The sequence below is a fragment of the Ranitomeya variabilis genome, chromosome 2 (assembly GCF_051348905.1).
Source record: "Ranitomeya variabilis isolate aRanVar5 chromosome 2, aRanVar5.hap1, whole genome shotgun sequence".
Lineage (NCBI taxonomy): Eukaryota > Metazoa > Chordata > Amphibia > Anura > Dendrobatidae > Ranitomeya > Ranitomeya variabilis.
The window spans coordinates 251156330-251178980 of NC_135233.1; the positions used below are offsets into that span (position 1 = coordinate 251156330).

Consider the following 22651-nt stretch of genomic DNA (forward strand, 5'->3'; position numbering starts at 1 on the left):
TCTGCAGCGACCAGAGCAGAGGGTTACAGTGCAATAGCATGCAGTGCGCTCTCTGCAGCGACCAGAGCAGAGGGTTACAGTGCAATAGCATGCAGTGCGCTCTCTGCAGTGTCCTGAACCGTGCAACAGCATGCAGTGCGCTCTATGCAGTGACCAGAGCAGAGGGTTACAGTGCAATAGCATGCAGTGCGCTCTCTGCAGTGTCCTGAACCGTGCAACAGCATGCAGTGCGCTCTCTGCAGTGACCTGAACTGTGCAACAGCATGCAGTGCGCTCTCTGCAGTGACCAGAGCAGAGGGTTACAGTGCAATAGCATGCAGTGCGCTCTCTGCAGTGACCAGAGCAGAGGGTTACAGTGCAATAGCATGCAGTGCGCTCACTGCACTGACCTGAGCAGTGGGAAAGCTGTGGTAGTATCAGAGCCCTGGTCTTACACCTGCAGGTTCTCACTCTGCAGCCAGCTCCCCATGTGCCGGCTATAAAGCTTTACTTACATAAACTAAGATAAAGGCAAATCATTGCAGACAGCGCAGCTCTTGACATTCCCGCTCCAATATGGGCCACTGTTTCTGACCACTGGGAACATAATAATAGGAATATAGTAAGATCCATCATTCCTAGCCATTCGTAGAAGGACCTGGTAGGCTGGGAAATGCAAAGCAATCTGCCAGCATCATATTACACACCAGGAGGAGCTAAAGATTGATATAGTTTTTGAGAAAAGAATCAGACAGGGGGATGGATTTTATGGCATAAAACACTGGGCGGGCTTGATCAGTGATTGACAGCTCTCCCTGTAGAAGTGGCGTAGCTGCCAATCATGGGCAGTCTGGATTCAAATATCTAATCTGTTTGTTTGGGGCCTGGCAATGACAGGGGGTCCTCTATGAGCGGACATATTTGTGAGGTAGACTATAGTAAGGCTGAATTCACACCTCTTTATTTTGCGGTCTATGTATGAACCACAATGCTTATCCTGACAGCGGAGCTCCTGTAAAGGTGGCCAACAGTCTGATGTCTATGGGGGTCTCACGACTCGTCCCTGACATCTGATGTCGGGGCAAAGAAGGAAGCGGCATGTTGGATTTCCAGCGGCCGATCCTTTTGTGCTCCTTTCATAGAAAACACAGGAGTGTTCAGCCAACAGCGATCTATTGTGTGTGGGGCCTTAATGCTCTTATATTTGCCTACGAGACATTTATTTGACTTGTAGTTGGCGCGGTCACTGCAGTCCGTACGAGGCTGCGAATCATGGCTGTGTGAATTCAGAGTAAACCTGCTGGACGTCTGATGGTCCACGCTGTGCCGCACCATTTGCCTACATGCTGGCAGATCCAGATTCACAACAGGTGACATCAAAGGAAACCGATAAACCGAACCAACCTTTTTTTTTTTTTTTAAAGACAGACTTCTACATATAAAGTATGTGTCCCCTACGGAGAACAAGCAGCAAAACCTTTGATAGACCCATGTGGAGGCTGCAGATGTCTCACTGGCAATGAATGAGGAAGATATTGCTGGCCGGGAATGAGACAAACTCATAGGATAAAAGAAAAGGAAGTTTCACAAGAGGATGTGAAGTTGCAAATAATATTACCAGGAAATCCCGACAGCTCATGGGGTCATACAGGACAGGGTCACAATGCAAATATGGTTGAAATTGGCCATTATGTCTGGCAAGGCTGCTAAGCAGCTACTACTCTCTGTTATCAGCAATTTCAATCCGAGGAGAGACCGGTGAATATTGTTCGCTGTTACAAGTGATCGTTTATTGGTATGTGGGTAACCTAACTGTTCCCACCCACCATTACATCAGTCTCCATACTGAAAACATATGCACACTTGGCCAAAAAGAGCGAGCATGAGTGTGGAGAGTCAGAAAAAAAAGTGACAAAAAAATCTGTGGGCACGTCAGCAATATTCTACTATAAAGCCTGCACCTTCTCCTGCTCATTGGTGCAACCCAATACCTCCCCCCGGGTCAGCGCCAGCGTGGGGGGGCACCTACAGTCACATAGACCAGCACATCTACAGTAGGCAGATCGGACCGGATCCTGTTGTGCTTTCTGCTCATGTGATGGATGACAGGTAACTACGGTTTGTTTTGTATCCAGGACAATGTTTGTACCGACAACAAGAAGAAAGTCCCAGTCTATGGATCATTAATACGTAATGTTGGGTTCACACAGCGCCTAAAGTGTGGCTAAGCTGCAATACCAGTCCACAAAGGGAGTACCATTACCAGGAAAAACGAAGCAGACCCTTTATTCTGATGTTATACATCCCGTGCTGGTCACATCGGCCTCCCTCACTACAACACATGTGATGAGCATTACTAACAGACCTGGTTAGGACCCCCTATATACAGTCCAGTGTAGGTCCTATATCCTGGGCTGGATCTCCAAGTCATCATGAACAAACACTATAAAAATGAACACTCTGGCCTCACCCACTGACATTTACTTATTAATAGCCTCCATGATCACACACCACGTACCAAAGTGCATTTCTGAAATAGCTTCTTCAGAACTGTGTGAAATCATGCAATTCATTGTAGGGGTGTGTGCACTTCTGCAACCATCTAAAATAAAAGCCATGGAAAATGTGCAAATAGCCAGAAAGTTTTTCTAGGCTAGAGCTTCAATGCTGACCCCGACGTCCCCACGGCTGTGTACATAACGGCATTGCGACAGCTCGGAGGTGCAGTGTTGCCTCCATCTATTATACAGGTGTATGGAGCTGTCACAAAGCCTCGTGAGTGAGGTCTCATCATTAGTGATGAGCGAGCGTGCTGGGATAAGGTGTTATCTGAGCATGCTCGAGTGCAGAGCATCTTTGGCATTCTCGAATACTATGTTTGCGTCACCGTGGTTGCACATCTCGCGGCTGTTCGACAGCCGCAACACATAATTGCCTGTTTGTTAGGTAACCCCTGCATGTGTTGCATGTGCCACAGTGACTCAAACATAGCATTAGAGAACTCCGAAAATGCTCTGCACTCGAGCATGCTGAGATAACACCTTGTCCGATTACTCAAAAGGGCTTTAGCTCGTCTCCAACCGATGGTATGCTGAGTGAGCAGAGAGTCCGGCTCTTTATCATGAAGGTCTTCTGATTCTGCAGAATGGAGTTGGGATATACAATATATACAAATATTGAATATCCCATCTACACATTTTTCAGATGTATAATAATCTGCCTCCATGTGATACGGGAATGTCAACACTTCCTGGAATAACTGTCACATCCCTTTAAATAAGCAGCCAATCTGCAAGAGAATGAAAAAAATGAAAAAACTGAAAAGTGACAAAGCGATATGCCGATAAATAATACTCTACAAGCAGGCATGTTACGTGGTGATGTCCTACAGTATTACAGGGTTAATGAGAGTTGTATGAATGTTATGTCCTTTACTCCATCAGGACCACAGAGCATAAACTACGCGTTTCTCTGCAAAGCATGGGGGACTGTGTGTAGATGAGGGCTCTACAGCTTTTATATGGCTGCTGTGACTTTCCTGCTTCTTTGAGAACCTAAAGATGAAGAAGTTTCTTCTAATAAACTTGTGATCCATTGCTAGGAAATGTCACTACTTTATTATAGGTAGGGGTCCGACCTGTGGAAACCAATGCTCAAGAGAGGCAGCTGTGCTGTAGGACTGGTTTAGTGTCCGTCGTGGTTTTGCCCTCAATAGCGACACCGCAGGACTCCAGGCTGTGCAGAGAATTGCAGGCTGACACTACACAACTTAACAGGGTCTTCATCAGATTTCCCAGATCTCAGCGGCTGCCACCACTTTCTGTGTCACTTAATTAGGATCCCAAAGATGCGCTCCTTACAGCCCTTCACACCCAGAGAAATTACCGTTATACAGTGCTTTCCCTGGTTATAAGAGACTAGATGGTGGCCCGATTCTAACGCATCGGGTATTCTAGAATATGTATGTACACATAGTATATTGCCCAGCCCACCGAGTATATTGCCCAGCGACGTAGTATATTGCCCAGCGACGTAGTCTACAGCACAGAGCCACGTAGTATATTGCCCAGCCACGTAGTATATTGCCCAGCCACGTAGTATATTGCCCAGCCACGTAGTATATTGCCCAGCCACGTAGTATATTGCTCAGCCACGTAGTGTATAGCACAGAGCCACGTAGTATATTGCCCAGCGACGTAGTCTACAGCACAGAGCCACGTAGTATATTGCCCAGCCACGTAGTATATTGCCCAGCCACGTAGTATATTGCCCAGCCACGTAGTATATTGCCCAGCCACGTAGTATATTGCCCAGCCACGTAGTATATTGCTCAGCCACGTAGTGTATAGCACAGAGCCACGTAGTATATTGCACAGCGACGTAGTATATTGCACAGCCACGTAGTATATTGCCCAGTGACGTAGTATATTGCCCAGTGACGTAGTATATTGCCCAGTAACGTAGTATACAGCACAGAGCCACGTAATATATTGCCCAGTGACGTAGTATATTGCCCAATGACGTAGTATACAACACAGAGCCACGTAGTATATTGCCCAGTGACGTAGTATACAGCACAGAGCCACGTAGTATATTGCCCAGTGACGTACTATATTGCCAAGTGACGTAGTATACAGCACAGAGCCACGTAGTATATTGCCCAGCGACGTAGTATACAGCACAGAGCCACGTACTATATTGGCCAGCCACGTAGTATATTGCCTAGCTACGTAGTATATTGCCCAGCGACGTAGTATATTGCACAGCGACGTAGTATACAGCACAGAGCCACGTAGTATATTGCTCAGCGACGTATGTCACAGGTTAAAAAATAAAAAATAAACATACTCACCTTCCGATCCGAGGGCCCCTTGTAGTTCTAACATACTCACCATACTTGTAGTTCTGTCGCCTGTGCACGGTACAGGCGGCAGCTTCCGGTCCCAGGGTGTGATGACGTCGCGGTCACATGCCATGCTTCTGCCATACGATCCTTGCTACCGGAACGTGCCGCTTGCACAGAGCGGTTACCAGAGGGTGGCAAGGAGTGGGAAAGGCGGCGGATGGTGAGTATATAATGATTTATTTATTTTTTTTATTATTTTTAACATTAGATCCTTTTATTATTGATGCTGCATAGGCAGCGTCAATAGTAAGAACTGGGTCACACAGGGTTAATAGCGGCGGTAACGGAGTGAGTTACCCGCGGCATTATGCGGTCCGTTACCGCTGGCATTAACCCTGTGTGAGCCGTGACTGCAGGGAGTATGGAGCGGCCGCCCGACACTGACTGCAGGGGAGTAGGGAGGGACTAATAGGACTGTGCCCGTCGCTGATTGGTCGCGGCAGTCATGACAGGCAGCTGGTGAGACCAATCAGCGAATGAATAACCGTGACGGAAGTTGCCGACAGACAGGACGGAAGTACCCCTTAGACAATTATATATATATAGAAAAGCATAGCCCCGCAGTACCAAGCTTGGCACTTGCAGTGATCCCAGTAACCCAGCCCATCAATTAATGGCAGAGCGGATGGGGCAGCAGGGTCACAGCAAGCGCTGGAGTCCACCCATATCACCAAGGAGAGCGATGTATAAAGTTCAATCTCCAGGGCTGTAAGGAACGGATCATTAGGAAACAGACGGTGGAGTTTGCAGTCAAGATCCAGGGAACCTGGTGATAGGCTCCTTTAAGTGAAAAACTTACTGAATAAAGAAGTAAACTCTCCCCTAACAATCCCCCCCCAGGTCCTATTGTAATGCGCTGTGTCCCCGCTTCAGGGGCCAATTTTCAATATAGAAATGCCCCCTCAACAAACCACTGCCACCAGTAGTGATTGGCGGAGTTGCCATCTTTTTATATGCCGAGGACAGGACCAGAAAACAGATCGGTGTGGACCGAGTACGCATCCTAACAGAACATGCGGGGGTTGGGTGAGGACAAGTATCGTTTCATTTATTTATTTATTTATTAAGTAGTCAGAGGACTTTGACCAAAAATTTTAAACCCCAAAACATCCTTTAAAAAGTACCGTAATCATCGTTTTAATTACTATAGATTACTATAGTACTTGTGAGAACATGAAACTATGTAATAGATATTATCAGAGGAATCTGTTTCTGTCTCTTCCAAGATTGAGTTGTCATTCTGAATTCATGGGTAAAATGTCTCTGCAGTGAATACAACCTTCTGATTCCTGAGATGTTGATGGCGGTTGGTGCTCATAAACTTCTATGGAGAAGAGAACATCTGCATCTCCCTTCGCCGCTCCTCGACAGAGTCTTCTAAACAGCAACTGCCATCTCTATCAGTAACGGAAAATCTGTCTTCACCGAATGCAGATTTTACCCATGAACCATGAGTGAAAGCTCAGTCCAGAACTACAGGTTCTCTCTGTATTATGGCCAGTGAGGGAATAACAGCTGCCCTAATATTTTCCAGCACTCCTCCTTAGCTTCCTGTATGGAAAAAATGCTAATCCTATGACAATAACTCATGGTGAGGACAGACGTAGTGAGCTCCGAGCAGTCAAAAATCACACATGTCCAGCTTTACCCTAAAACGCACACATGCTGCTCCCCAGGTCCAAGACCCTCTTCTCCCCAATATATAAAACGTCCACATGAAGAATGAAGACTCTCCTCCAGTACATACTCATCTGATTAGAGTCACAAGGACATCACACAACTGGGGAAACACAAGGTCATGGGAGAGGAAAGAAAAGCGGCTCTGCGTCATTCGGAATAACCTTGTGTCACTGTCAATCCATATTTTTTGCAAAAAAATTGCAGGAAAAGAACACGATAATAATATGATCCAACTGCTACATGCAAGAAAAACTGTAAGCTCTGCTGGTATATAAGTATGCGGACACAGGAGCTCCCAGGCACAGGTCTGCCATGTCAATAGACCCGGCGTCAGTAGCTACACAGCAGACATCAGGGCTTCCAATGTAGGACCCCCAATGGGAAGCTTGATATGAGGGTTCAGCCCTTTTTCTCATAAGGGACTGATTCATAAACATGCTCTCCAACATTTTTAGGGTGATTTTAGAATATTGACGGTATGCCACAGCTCGAAGCACAGCAAGAGATAGGAAGAGAAAGCCCTGTAATATTTTACATATACTGCAGCAGTGAAGATGATGAGTGCAGTAGTCTGTGAATCATTCAACTATTCATTTGATAAAGGGAGTAAGACAGGAGCCGTGCCGGACAGGATTGATCAGTCATCTGGTGGAGGAAGGGGGAGCATTTGTCCTCCTGCATTTGAATTACACACTTTTTTTTCCTTTGTCCTTCATGCACAAGAAAGCAGCAGTAAGCCAGCAAAAATATTTCTTAAAGATGAAAAAAAACCACGCTAGGCGTCAAGAAAGTGGGCTTGTCGCAAACGACTTTACCGAGTTCTTGCATTTCATCTTCAATCCTTATTGTTGCGGGAGGTAATAATAATGATAGAAGAATATAAAGGAAAACGCCTTTTTAACTGCGAGTGACTACCTCACAACGTGCGTGTCACAGACTGCTATTTTATTGCTCATCTGTTTAACTAGTCAAATTTCACACCCGCACAACGTCGCATCAACACAGCGCCGAACTGCAGTCGCTGGCTTTTTGGATGTGCACGTACCTCATGTCCTATTTGAAAGCTGCGAAGGACTAAATTGTTGGGGAAAAGAAAATCTACAAAAATAAAAATCCAGACATTTAACTGTGCATGCCTCTTTTTGGCATTGGTGTTATTTTTTACTAGTCCAATTTAACACCTGTACACACAGATACAAAACCACTACCGAGGCCTGGCTTTTTGGATGTGTGCCTACCTAGCAATTTTATTATGTCCTAGATAGGAAGGGCGATAATTTAATTAACATTGTTGTAAAAAAATAAAAATAAATGTATGTTAAAAGAAAAGATGACTATGGCACTAGTCTCAGTCACAGCAGGACGATGTTACCTCTGACAGCGACACTAAGTTTCAGTCAGTGTTCTGCACACTTCTGAAGTCTTCCTGCTCCATATCAGTTAATCTTTTACATTGCGGAATTTCGATTCCATAAGTGACTTCTCTACCTGTTCTAACCCTCAGTCACTACACTCCAGAGGCAGAAATGTCACAATTTCCTCCAGGCGACTTCTTGGACGAGATGAACAGTCAGCCTTAATGGAGGACACAATACAAACGCCCAGCTATGCTGGTGGCCACGTCAGTCATGCTCGTACTTCGACTACTCCTGCTCCCTTATTTAAACAAATATCCATGATTACCTTAATTTCTGGCTAAAATGAGCATTTTTGATGCCTTATTGGGCGTGAGTTCCTCTGACAGACCCCTGTTCATACCTGTGAAAAAAAAAAAAAAAAAAGTGTTTTTCACCAATGACATGGTTGGAGATGAAGATCAAAGCAGGAATCAAACCATGTGTCTACGTGATCCAAGGTTTGGACACTATGGTAAATAAAAAGCCACAAAGTGGATAGCTCAGACGGGCATCATGTATAACATGCATGGTCACGCCAGGTTTGGGGTGAACCACAGGCAGCTGGTGGGTGAATACTTAGTAGACTCTTGCACAGGATATAGCAGTCTTTCTCCCGGACTTACAGGCAGCGAAGGAGCAGTCTACCTGATCACAAAATAATAAATTGGATCTTTTTTTTTTTTTTTTTACATTTTTTCCCACATTTTGAAAATTCTGTCACTGTGGCGAGTTAGGCTACTTTCACACTAGCGTTGGGCTTGGCCCGTCGCTGTGCGTCGGGCCGACGTTCCCGGCGCTAGCGTTGTCTCCGCCGCACAACGGGGGCAGCGGATGCATTTTTCCAGCGCATCCGCTGCCCCATTGTGAGGTGCGGGGAGGTGGGGGCAGAGTTCCGGCCGCGCATGCGCGGTCGGAAAAGACGTTTACGACGGAGCAAAAAACGTTGCAAGCAACGTTTTTTGCTCCCGACGGTCCGCCACTGCACGACGCATCCGTCGCACGACGGGTGTGACGTGTGGCAATCCGTCACAATGCGTCGCTTAATGTTAATCAATGGTGAAAAAACGCATCCTGCAAACACTTTTGCAGGATGCGTTTTTTCGGCAAAACGACGCATTGTGACGGAATGCAGTTAACGCTAGTGTGAAAGTAGCCTTATAAAAAGGGCTGTTAGTGGCCACTTGTTACCAATATCAATAAATGTACTCATCGAGTTAGAACACATTTCTGTAGGGGAAATGAGGAACCATCTCTGTTTCCTCCAGGACACTGCTCAAGCTACGACGCTATGATAATAAGTACAGGATACAGGACGGGGGGCGGCACGACATACAGTGGATACAGAAAGTTTTCAGACCCCTTTAAATTTTTCACTCTGTTTCATTGCAGCCATTTGGTAAATTCAGAAAAGTTCATTTTTTTTCTCATTAATGTACACTCTGAACCCCATCTTGACTGAAAAAAACAGAAATGTTGAAATATTTGCAAACTTAATAAAAAAGAAAAACTGAAATATCACATGGTCATAAGTATTCAGACCCTTTGCTCAGACACTCATATTTAAGTCACATGCTGTCCATTTCCTTGTGATCCTCCTTGAGATGGGTCTACTTCTTCATTCGAGTCCAGCTGTGTGATAATTAAACTGATATGAAATGATTTGGAAAGGCACACACCTGTCTATATAAGACCTTACAGCTCACAGTGCATGTCAGACTAAATAAAAATCATGAGGTCAAAGGAACTGGCCAAGGAGCTCAGAGACAGAATTTTAGCAAGGCGCAGATCTGGCCAAGGTTACAACAGAATTTCTGTAGTACTCAAAGTTCCTAAGAGCACAGTGGCCTCCATAATCCTTATGGAAGTAGTTTGGGACCACCAGAAGTCTTCCTAGACCTGGCCGTCCAGCCAAACTGACCAATCGTGGGAGAAGAGCCTTGATGAGAGAGGTAAAGAAGAAACCCAAGATCACTGTGGCTGAGCTCCAGAGATACAGTAGGTAGATGGGAGAAAGTTCCACAAAATCAACTATCACTGCAGCCCTCCACCAGTCGGGCCTTTATGGCAGAGTGGCCCGATGGAAGCCTCTCCCCAGTGCAAGACATATGAAAGTCCGCATAGAGTTTGCTAAAAAAAACACATGAAGGACTCCCAGACTATGAGAAATAAGATCCTCTGGTCTGATGAGACGAAGATAGACCTTCTTGGTGATAATTCTAAGCGGGGTGTGTGGAGAAAACCAGGCACTGCTCATCACCTGCCCAATACAATCCCAACAGTGAAACATGGTGGTGGCAGCATCATGCTATGGTCGTGTATTTCAGCTGCAGGGACAGGACGACTGGTTGTCATTGAAGGAAACATGAATGCAGCCAAGTACAGAGATATCCTGGATGAAAGCCTCCTCCAGAGTGCTCTGGACCTTCACCTTCCAACAAGACAATGACCCTAAGCACACAGCTAAAATAACAAAGGAGTGGCTTCAGAACAACTCTGAGACCATTCTTGACTAGCCCAGCCAGAGCCCTGACCTAAACCCAATTAAGCATCTCTGGAGAGACCTGAAAATGGCTGTCCACCAACGTTCACCATCCAACCTGACGGAACTGGAGAGGATCTGCAAGGAAGAATGAAAGAGGATCCCCAAATCCAGGTGTGAAAAACTTGTATCATTCCCAAGAAGACTCGTGGCTGTACTAGCTCAAACGGGTGCGTCTACTCAATACTGAGCAAAGGGTCTGAATACTTATGACCATGGATATTTCAGTTTTTCTTTAATAAAATTGCAAAAATGACTACATTTCTGTCAGTCAAGATGGGGTGCAGAGTGTACATTAATGAGAAAAAAAAAAGAACTTTTTTGAATTTACCAAATGGCTGCAATGAAACAAAGAGTGAACAATTTCAAGGGGTCTGAATACTTTCCGTACCCACGGTACATGCACTGTGGTGGTGGAGCAGCATACATGCAAGGCGAACACATCACTACAACCTCTATGGAAACCCTAACACGACTCCAAACAAAACGGAGCTAAATCCAGCCTCGTGCACCTGCCAGTATATACCCCAATCACTCCGGAAACCATTGCTTCACCTGACACAGCCAGGGGCAGGACAAATACCGGGGTTACTAACCTTAAGGCCATGTGCACACGTTAAGTATTTTTCGCGTTTTTTTCGCGTTTTTTCGCTATAAAAACGTGATAAAAACGCGAAAAAAACGCTTACATATGCCTCCTATTATTTTAAGTGTATTCCGCATTTTTTGTGCAAATGTAGCCTTTTTTTCCGCAAAAAAATCGCATCGCGGAAAAAAAAGCAACATGTTCATTTAAAATGCAGAATTGCGGGGATTCCGCACACCTAGGGGTCCATTGATCTGCTTACTTCCCGCACGGGGCTGTGCCCACGATGCGGGAAGTAAGCAGATTATGTGCGGTTGGTACCCAGGGTGGAGGAGAGGAGACTCTCCTCCACGCACTGGGCACCATATAAGTGGTCAAAAAATAAGAATTAAAATAAAAAATAGTCCTATACTCACCCTCGATGTCTTCCCGCCTCCACTGCATGCTGTCGCTTCGGTTCCTGTAGCTGATGTACGCTGAAGGACCTTGCCGATGACGTCACTGTCCTGTGATTGGTCGTGAGCGGTCATGTGACCGCTCACGTGACCGTGACGTCACGGAAGGTCCTGTGCGCACAGACCAGCTATAGGAAGAGGAACGGACGCCGGTGAGGAGATGTCTGGGTGAGTATAAGCATTTTTTTATTTTTTTTTATTATTTTTAAACATTCTATCTTTTACTATAGATGCGGCATAAGCTGCATCTATAGTAAAAAGTTGGTCACACTTGTCAAACAGTATGTTTGACAAGTGTGACCAACTTGTCAGTCAGTTTTCCAAGCGATGCTACAGATCGCTTGGAAAACTTTAGCATTCTGCAAGCTAATTACGCTTGCAGAATGCTAAAAAAAACGCGAAAAAAAAAATGCGGATTTCTTGCAGAAAATTTCCGGTTTTCTTCAGGAAATTTCTGCAAGAAATCCGCAACGTGTGCACATACCCTCAGTCTGTACAGGGAGCAACACAAAACGCAGAAGTCACAGGCCTCTACCAGCAGTAAATGATCAGTCAGCAGTTACACAACTTCCTCTGTTTCACTAACCAACAGAAATCCTGCAAAGCCGCATGCACTCCTACCTACATAGCCCCTTAAGGGAGATCTATTGCTCCCTGTTATAAGGCTATAGAGAGGCTGACTGTAATACTATCTTGTTCCATTTTTTCATCTGTGACAAACATGACAGTAATATTGAGTAATATTCACAGTACTATATGTCACTCCCTTAGAGTAGCGGGGTTGAATTAAGATCCAGTATGTAAACATAAGTTAAGAAAAACTGGGCACTTGGAGGCTGAGCAATAGATCAGTAACATTTTTATTTATACAATATATATTTGACGTTTCAGTCCGATTACGCCTTTCTGCACGTGTGACTATGGTCACAATTCCATTGCTCCACATCTCCTGAAACTGCCCCATTCATAGCAATCTGTTGCTTTCTGATGAAGGTCTGGAATCGAGGACCGAAATGTCAAATGCATGTTGCAGTTGGATTGCCTAAATACAATTTTCACTATTCTATTGCTCAACCCCCGAGTGCAGAGTTTTTCTTTGAGTAAGAGAAAACCATCAGAAAACAGACAAACATCATTCTAAGCAGCAGAAAATGTCATATCATAGATAAGCTCCTGATCAGTGCGATGCAGGGGCAGCAAAAGCTACCACAACCCTCCTTACTATCTCCTCGGCTGCAGTCATGGGAAAATGAGGAGTAGAAGGGTCTCCCCTGTTTTGGCAATTTAACAATCAGCTCCTATCCAATGCAAAGGGGAAAACAAACTTCTGGCTGGACAGATCAATAATCAACTGGATCAAGTAGAGAAAAATTCAACTTGCCCAATCCTGCTGTTCCCAACGTGCCTGGGGAGAGGCCGCCATAGACCCTAGATAGTGATCAGTGCTAACACAGTAGACTTTGGTTGATGGGCTTCTATAGCGCTATAATAAAATGGCAAAATTCACATGCAGCGGGGGGAGGGGGGGGGGGAATTTTATATCTTAAAGATCTAAACTTAATGAGAAATATCAGACTCTAGGAGTTGGAGACCGTTTTGTACTTTTCAGGGACTCCTTTATCAGAAATGGGGGTGGTCCAATCCAATAGATCTCCTAGACACACAAATGGCGCCGCCATGTCACATTTCTATTTTCTTGTGTCGATCATACAAAAAAAAAAACAAAAAAAAAAACAACCAAACAGAAAGGATATGTTCTGCAATATGTACCACTCCGCCCAATATGCACATGAGGTTCTTAAGATAAAATTGAAGAGAAGGCGCTTCTTACTTCTGTGGGGGTCATTTGGTTTATCACGTATGTCCAATCAATGTTTCCTACTCACCGACTGCAAGAAGTGATCTTAGAACTGGAGCAGGCCAAACTCAAAGGACATAGAACTGGTCTTACAATGATTTATATAACCGCTGCAGCCAATCAGTCTTCAGCAGTCACATGTCAGACATGCAGAGTCACTGCTGACGCTGACACAGCATGAATAGGAAAAAAATAATTATATTAACTCATTTCCAACTATTTGGACATTTAATCGAAAATTCCACAATCCAGGGTAAACTCAATTGAGGCAAGCCCTTTAACCCCTTAGTAACAGAGCCAATTTGGTACTTAATGACCAGGCCAATTTTTACAATTCTGACCACTGTCACTTTATGAGGTTATAACTCTGGAACGCTTCAACGGATCCTGCAGATTCTGAGATTGTTTTTTCGTGACATATTGTACTTCATGTTAGTGGTAACATTTCTTCGATATTACTTGCGATTATTTATGAAAAAAAAACAGAAATATGGCAAAAAAAATTAAAATTTTGCAATTTTCAAACTTTGTATTTTTATCCCCTTAAGTCAGAGAGATATGTCACAAAAAATAGTTAATAAATAACATTTCCCACATGTCTACTTTACATCAGCACAATTTTGGAAACAAAATTTTTTTTTTTTGTTAGGGAGTTATAAGGGTTAAAAGTTGTCCAGCAATTTCTCATTTTTTCAACACCATTTTTTTTTTAGGGACCACATCACATTTGAAGTCATTTTGAGGGGTCTATATGATAGAAAATAACCAAGTGTGACACCATTCTAAAAACTGCACCCCTCAAGGTGCTCAAAACCACATTCAAGAAGTTTATTAACCCTTTACGTGCTTCACAGGAACTGAAACAATGTGGAAGGCAAAAATTAACATTTAACTTTTTTTTGCAAACATTTTACTTCAGAACCATTTTTTTTTTTTTTTTTCACAGGTGTAAAAACAGATACATATGTGGGGGTAAACCACTGTTTGGGCGCACCGCAGAGCTTGGAAGAGAAGGAGTGCCGGTTTACTTTTTCAATGTAGAATTGGCTGGAATTGAGATCGGACACCATGTCGAGTTTGGAGAGCCCCTGATGTGCCTAAACAGTGGAAACCCCCCACAAGTGACCCCATTTTGGAAACTAGACCACTTAAGGAACTTATCTAGATGTGTGGTGAGCACTTTAAACCCCCAAGTCCTTCACAGAAATTTATAAAGTAGAGCCGTGAAAATAAAAAATCCTTTTTTTTTCCTCAAAAATTATTTTTTTAGCCTGCAATTTTTTATTTTCTCAAGGGTAACAGGAGACATTGGACCCCAAAATCTGTTGACCAGTTTGTCCTGAGTACGCTGATACCCCATATGTGGGTGGGGGCACTGTTTGGGCACCCATCAGGGCTCGGAAGGGAAGGAGCGCCGCTTGGAATGCAGACTTGTAAAACCATGAAAATAAAAAAAAAAATCATTTTTTCCACTAAAATCATTTTTCACCGCCACATTTTTGCTTTCACAAGGGTAACAGGAGAAATTGGACCCCAAAATTTATTGCAGAGCCCCCGATGTACCTAAACAGTAGAAACCCCTCACAAGTGACCCCATTTTGGAAACTAGACCCCCCAAGGAACTTATCTAGATGTGTGGTGAGAACTTTGAATGCCCAAGTGCTTCACAGAAGTTTATAATGCAGAGTTGAGAAAATAAAAATAAAAAATTTTTTCCACAAAAAAGATTTTTAAGCCCCCAAATTTTTATTTTGACAAGGGTAACAAGAGAAATTGGACCCCAAAAGTTGTTGTCCAATTTGTCCTTACACTGATACCCCATGTGTGGGGGGGACCACTGCTTGAGCGCATGGCAGAGCTCGGAAGGGAAGGAACGCCATTTTTGAATGCAGACTTTGATAGAATGGTCTGCGGGCATTATGTTGCGTTTGCAGAGACCCTCATGTACCTAAACAGCAGAAACCCCCCACAAGTGACCCCATTTTGGAAACTAGACGTCCCAAGGAACTTATCTAGATGTGTGGTGAGAACTTTGAATGTCCAAGTGCTTCACAGAAGTTTATAATGAAGAGTTGTGAAAATAAAAAATATTTTTTTTTTCCCACAAAAAAGATTTTTTAGCCCCCAAGTTTTTATTTTCACAAGGGTAACAGGAGAAATTGGACCCCAAAAGTTGTTGTCCAATTTATCCGGAGTACGCTGATGCCCCATATGTAGGGGTAAACCACTGTTTGGGTGCACGGCAGAGCTCGGAAGGGAGGGAGCACCATTTGACTTTTTGAGCGCAAAATTGGCTGTGGCGTTTAGAGACCCCCTAAACCTAAACAGTGGAAACCCCCCAAATCTAACTCCAACCCTAACCCCAACACACCCCTAACCCTAATGACAACCCGATCCATAATCCTAATCACAACCCTAAGGATAATCTCAACCCTAACCCCAAAACAACCATAACCTAATCAGAACCCTAAATCCAACACACCCCTAATCCTAATCTCAACTCTAACCTCAAACCTAACCCTAATCCCAATACACCCTTATTCCCAACCCTAACCTTAACCCTAATCCCAAACCTAACCCTAATCCCAAACGGAACCCTAATGCCAACCCTAATCCAAACCCTAATCCCAACTCTAACCCTAACTTTAGCCCCAACCCTAACTTTAGCCCCAACCCTAACCTTAGCCCCAACCCTAACCTTAGCCCCAACCCTAACTTTAGCCCCAACCCTAACTTTAGCCCCAACCCTAACTTTAGCCCCAACCCTAACCCTAGCCCTAACTTTAGCCCCAACAATAGCCCTAACTTTAGCCCCAACCCTAACCCTAACCCTAAATTTAGCCCCAGCCCTAAATTTTGCCCCAACCCTAAATTTAGCCCCAACCCTAGCCCTAAATTTAGCCCCAACTCCTCTAGCTGCCGGCCGGCAGATCATGGCGGGCGCACTGCGCATGCGCCTGCCATTTTCTTACAGAAGGAAGAAGCCGGCAGCCAGAAGAGGACACAGGAGGACCCAGGGACACCGGTAAGTATGATAGGGTCCCCGAATCCCCCTATTTCTCTGTCCTCTGATATGCGATCACATCAGAGGACAGAGAATTACACATCTTTTTCTTTTGTTTTTTTTTTGCGGTCGCCGGTAAACAGTTAATTACCGGCGATCGCAAAACAGGGGTCGGTAAAAACCGACCCCGATAATGTTCTTTGGCAGCTGAGACCCCAAAGATCTCCCGGGTGCCGGCCGGCGGGCGCACTGCGCATGCCAACCCTAATCCAAACCCTAATCCCAACTCTAACCCTAACTTTAGCCGCAACCCTAGCCCTAACTTTAGCCCCAACCCTAACCTTAGCCCCAACCCTAAATTTAGCCCCAACTCTAACCCTAGCCCTAACTTTAGCCCCAACCCTAGCCCTAAATTTAGCCCCAACTCTAACCCTAACTTTAGCCCCAACCCTAACCCTTGCCCTAACCCTAAATTTAGCCCCAGCCCTAACCCTAAATTTAGCCCCAACCCTAACTTTAGCAAAACAGGGGTCGGTAAAAACCGGCAGCCGAGACCCCAAAGATCTCCCGGGTGCCATTTTTTTGCCGGAAGAAGATGGCGGCGCCCATCGGGAGCCACGAGGAGCACCGGGGGAGACAGGTGAGTATCAGGGGGCGATCGGGGACCCCATTTCTCTGTCCTCTGATGTGCGATCACATCGGAGGACAGAGAAATTAAATGGGAAATCGCGTTTTGTTTTTTTTGCGACCGCCGGTAAACGGTTATTTACCGGCAATCGCAACTCGCGGGTCGGTAAAAAAACCCCGAATCATGTTCTCTGGGGTCTCGGCTACCCCCGGTAACCGAGACCCCAGAGAAAATCCGACTCTGGGGGGCGCTATTCAGTTTTTCCACAGCGCCGTTAATTAACGGCGATGTGGTTTAAGTACCCTTAGCGGCCGCCTTAAAAAGGCGTATCGGCGGTCGTTAAGGGGTTAAGTATCTGGCTGGACTAGCCCTTTAAGACGGCACATAGTAAAAAGCGGAGATTTTTCTGTGGGCACTTTCCTTAAGGCCCCGTCTCACATAGCGAGATCGCTAGCGAGATCGCTGCTGAGTCACAAGTTTTGTGACGCAACAGCGACCTCCATAGCGATCTCGCTATGTGTGACACGTACCAGCGATCAGGCCCCTGCTGCGAGATCGCTGGTCGTGTCAGAATGGCCTGGACCTTTTTTTGGTCGTTGAGGCCCCGCTGACATCGCTGAATCGGTGTGTGTGACACCGATCCAGCGATGTCTTCACTGGTAACCAGGGTAAACATCGGGTTACTAAGCGCAGGGCCGCGCTTAGTAATCCGATGTTTACCCTGGTTACCAAAAAAAACAAACAGTACATACTCGCCTTTCGGTGTCCCTTGCCGTCTGCTTCCTGCTCTCACTGACTGCCGGCCGTACAGTGAGAAGTGAGAGCACAGCAGTGACGTCACCGCTGCGCTCTGCTCTCAGTGTACGGCGGCTCAGTCAGAGCAGGAAGCAGACGGCAAGGGACACCGAAAGGCGAGTATGTACTGTTTGTTTTTTTTGGTAACCAGGGTAAACATCGGGTTACTAAGCGCGGCCCTGCGCTTAGTAACCCGATGTTTACCCTGGTTACCCGGGTGCTGCAGGGGGACTTCGGCATCGTTGAAGACAGTTTCAACGATGCCGAAGTCGTTCCCCTGATCGTTGGTCGCTGGGGAGAGCGGTCTGTGTGACAGCTCCCCAGCGACCACACAGCGACTTACCAACGATCACGGCCAGGTCGTATCGCTGGTCGTGATCGTTGGTAAATCGCTTAGTGAGACGGGGCCTTTAGAATCTGAAAACTGTGCTGCTTCCTTGATCAAGATCTTGAAGACAGGCATGGCAGCTTTCAACGACCCCTTCACCCCCCCCCCCCCCCCCGCAAAAAAAGATCCTAGTACCAAGTGAGCAGCTCTCAACATTGTAAATAGGGCTGTGTGCGCTCTTAAAGCCGTACTCTCCTCCCTGGTATCACAACAGGGACTTTTTGCTACTGATTAGTAAAAAAAAGCACCTAAAAATAAAAAAGGCTGCATCTGTAGGAAAGGAGCAGCAGAAGAGGTTACATTTTCAATGGCCACACGATAGACAAGTGAGTCCACAGATGGCACCCAGATTACTTGTAAATTAATGATGGGCACAAAGATGCTGGATACGGCCGAACGGGGGCACAAAGACGCTGGGTACGGCCGAACGGGGGCACAAAGATGCTGGGTACGGCTGAAAGGGGGGCAGAAAAATGCTGGGTACGGCAGAACGGGGGGCACAAAGACGCCTCTAGCTGTGGTATAAATCCCAGACATACACAGAATAATTTATCCCGCACCAATGTAATCTGATAGTTGCTGGATTAGTGGATATTCTGGATTATCAGACTTGAAGCAGAGGCAAAGCTTGCATCAAATATGGGAGACAGGCCAAAGCGGGAATCAGACCTGAAATACTGGTCGGACGTGTCACTGATCTGCTAAACCTACAGTCTCATTCCTTCCCACCAGAAATGTAATACTGACAGGTGTGGACCCCAGCAGCAGCCCCTCACCACCGGGCTTTATCCTGCGCACAACCCTGAATGCCACATCATAGCCGGCAGAGATCAGAGGCCACAAGTCACACTGATATAACGCACAGGCGCACTGCAATAACCAGAATGCTCCACTTATCACAGGTCCCTACATGGCCAGCTGGGGGGACTACAACTCCCAGCATCAGCTTGTGACCGACTGCAGCCTTCATGCTGATAACTCCCAGCGTGTCCAGACATACGTCATGTTCCATTATATGAAGGTTTTCCCCAACTCTGAGAAGCAATGACTACTACCCTCAGCGTGCCCTGACACGTTACACATGATGTGCCCACTACTACCCTCAGCGTGCCCTGACACGTTACACATGATGTGCCCACTACTACCCTCAGCGTGCCCTGACACGTTACACATGATGTGCCCACTACTACCCTCAGCGTGCCCTGACACGTTACACATGATGTGCCCACTACTACCCTCAGCGTGCCCTGACACGTTACACATGATGTGCCCACTACTACCCTCAGCGTGCCCTGACACGTTACACATGATGTGCCCACTACTACCCTCAGCGTGCCCTGACACGTTACACATGATGTGCCCACTACTACCCTCAGCGTGCCCTGACACGTTACACATGATGTGCCCACTACTACCCTCAGCGTGCCCTGACACGTTACACATGATGTGCCCACTACTACCCTCAGCGTGCCCTCACACGTTACACATGATGTGCCCACTACTACCCTCAGCGTGCCCTCACACGTTACACATGATGTGCCCACTACTACCCTCAGCATGCCCTGACACGTTACACATGATGTGCCCACTACTACCCTCAGCGTGCCCTGACACGTTACACATGATGTGCCCACTACCCTCAGCATGCCCTGACACGTTACACATGATGTGCCCACTACTACCCTCAGCGTGCCCTCACACGTTACACATGATGTGCCCACTACTACCCTCAGCGTGCCCTGACACGTTACACATGATGTGCCCACTACTACCCTCAGCGTGCCCTGACACATTACACATGATGTGCCCACTACTACCCTCAGCGTGCCCTCACACGTTACACATGATGTGCCCACTACTACCCTCAGCATGCCCTGACACGTTACACATGATGTGCCCACTACTACCCTCAGCATGCCCTGACACGTTACACATGATGTGCCCACTACCCTCAGCATGCCCTGACACGTTACACATGATGTGCCCACTACTACCCTCAGCGTGCCCTGACACGTTACACATGATGTGCCCACTACCCTCAGCATGCCCTGACACGTTACACATGATGTGCCCACTACTACCCTCAGCGTGCCCTGACACGTTACACATGATGTGCCCACTACCCTCAGCATGCCCTGACACGTTACACATGATGTGCCCACTACTACCCTCAGCGTGCCCTGACACGTTACACATGATGTGCCCACTACTACCCTCAGCGTGCCCTCACACGTTACACATGATGTGCCCACTACTACCCTCAGCGTGCCCTGACACGTTACACATGATGTGCCCACTACTACCCTCAGCGTGCCCTGACACGTTACACATGATGTGCCCACTACTACCCTCAGCGTGCCCTGACACGTTACACATGATGTGCCCACTACCCTCAGCATGCCCTGACACGTTACACATGATGTGCCCACTACTACCCTCAGCGTGCCCTGACACGTTACACATGATGTGCCCACTACTACCCTCAGCGAGCCCTCACACGTTACACATGATGTGCCCACTACTACCCTCAGCGTGTCACTATTTATGGGTGATGCTGGGAGTTCTCATTCCAAGTTAAAAAAAAAAAGACCATTTTCCCAAGAGCTTCTGGGTACGGTGAGAGTTGTAGTCCCAGTTTCTAGCCAGGACTTGCTGGGAATTGTAGTCACAGGTACAACGCTAAACTGTAAAAGGCTGTAGGGAATGCTGAGAGCTGTAGTTCCACACTAGTGTGTAAGCTACTATAACTCCCATGAGAAACAAGACAAAGTTAGCCTTATACAATGGTGTGGAACTACAACTCTAAGCATGCCCTACAATCTTTTAAAGTTTTTTTTATTATTACTGTAAATCGGTGATTACAACTCACAGCAGGAACAAGTCACGGATTTACCATTAAAAACACCACTGACTCAAGGGTGGGTCAGTCAGGCTGAGACTTGTAGTACCACACGAGCATAAGGAAATAAGGACCACGGAGCTGTAGGAACAGAGAAACCAATCTGCCACAGAAGGAAAGAGCAGCTGAGGAGGAGAGGCTGGGAGTTGTAGTACCGCACAGTAGCGGCCTGCACCGTCCTCTCAGCCTCCCGGGGAGCCCCGCACTAAACACCGAGGCCTCCAGAGAGAGAGACGGAGAGAAGAGACGGTAACTCACCACAGACAGCGGCGACCAGGGACACCGAGAGGGAGCAGACGCCGAGGGCGGACACAGGAAGTACAGGAGGCACGTGACTGACTTCAAAAGGCGCAATGTTCAAAATGTCAACGATGCTGAAGTTGGTTTCTTATTCGTTCAGTTTCTTATTCGGGCTGAAGTTGGTTTCTTATTCAGCAGTTTCTTATTCGGCTATTTTTTATTTTCTGTTTTTTTTCAGGTTTTTGTATAAAAATAAACCATTCTGAGTATATAATAATATGCGGTCATGTGTCCTTTTGTGAATACACTTAAAAACAGATACAAAATTTAGAAGGCTGGCACAAAAATGGGCATCAAAGTGGACACTGAGGTATGGTATTAAAGGTGTTAAATGGCTTTGTGCCACTGATCTGACACCTGACTTGCATACCTTGTGATGCCACACATCAAGTTCCTGTCAATCCAGCCTGGCACAAATGGGTTCTGGGCATCAGAACTGGCATCAAAGTGGGCAGAGAACCAATTTTCACACATGCGAATAAGTAACAGCTATTTTTAAGGGGTTAAATGCCTTTGTGCCACTTACTAAACACCTGATTTACATACCTACTGATGCCCCACATGAAATCCATGTCACTCCAGCCTGGCACAAATGTGTTCTGGGCATCAAAACTGGCATCAAATGGGGCAAATCGCCCATTTTCACTGATTTGAATAAGTAACAGCTATTTTTAAGGGGTTAAATAGCTTTGTGCCACTGATCTAACACCTGATTTACATACCTACTGATGCCCCACATGAAATCCAAGTCAATCCAGCCTGGTACAAATGGGTTCTGGGCATCAGAACTGGCATCAAAGTGGGCAGAGAACAAATTTTCACACATGCGAATAAGTAACAGCTATTTTTAAGGGGTTAAATGCCTTTGTGCCACTTATTAAACACCTGATTTACATACCTACTGATGCCCCACATGAAATCCATGTCACTCCAGCCTGGCACAAATGTGTTCTGGGCATCAAAACTGGCATCAAATGGGGCAAATCGCCCATTTTCACAGATTTGAATAAGTAACAGCAATTTTTAAGGGGTTAAATGCCTTTGTGCCACTAATCTAACACCTGATTTACATACCTAGTGGTGCCCCACATCAAAGTCAAATCACTTCAGCCTGGCACAAATGGGTTCTGGGCATCAAAACTGGCATCAAAGGGGGCAAATCGCCCATTTTCACAGATTTGAATAAGTAACAGCTATTTTTAAGGGGTTAAATAGCTTTGTGCCACTGATCTAACAC

The 22651-nt window shown here is 46.0% G+C and overlaps 1 protein-coding gene across 4 annotated transcripts in view; it reads right to left on the reverse strand.

The window, feature by feature from the left end:
* TRAF2 (TNF receptor associated factor 2) overlaps positions 1-21482 on the reverse strand; it is a 126250-nt gene extending 104768 nt beyond the window's left edge. For 3 of the 4 annotated variants that reach the window (XM_077284587.1, XM_077284588.1, XM_077284585.1), the window contains exons 1-2: positions 21373-21437; positions 8249-8323 (exon numbers count right to left, since the gene is read on the reverse strand). The gene's annotated coding sequence lies outside the window, so the exon portion shown is untranslated. Of the gene's footprint in view, positions 1-8248; positions 8324-21372 lie in introns of all 4 variants that reach the window. The other variant, XM_077284586.1, reaches the window with a different exon arrangement.
* Between the last annotated feature and the right edge of the window lie 1169 nt (positions 21483-22651).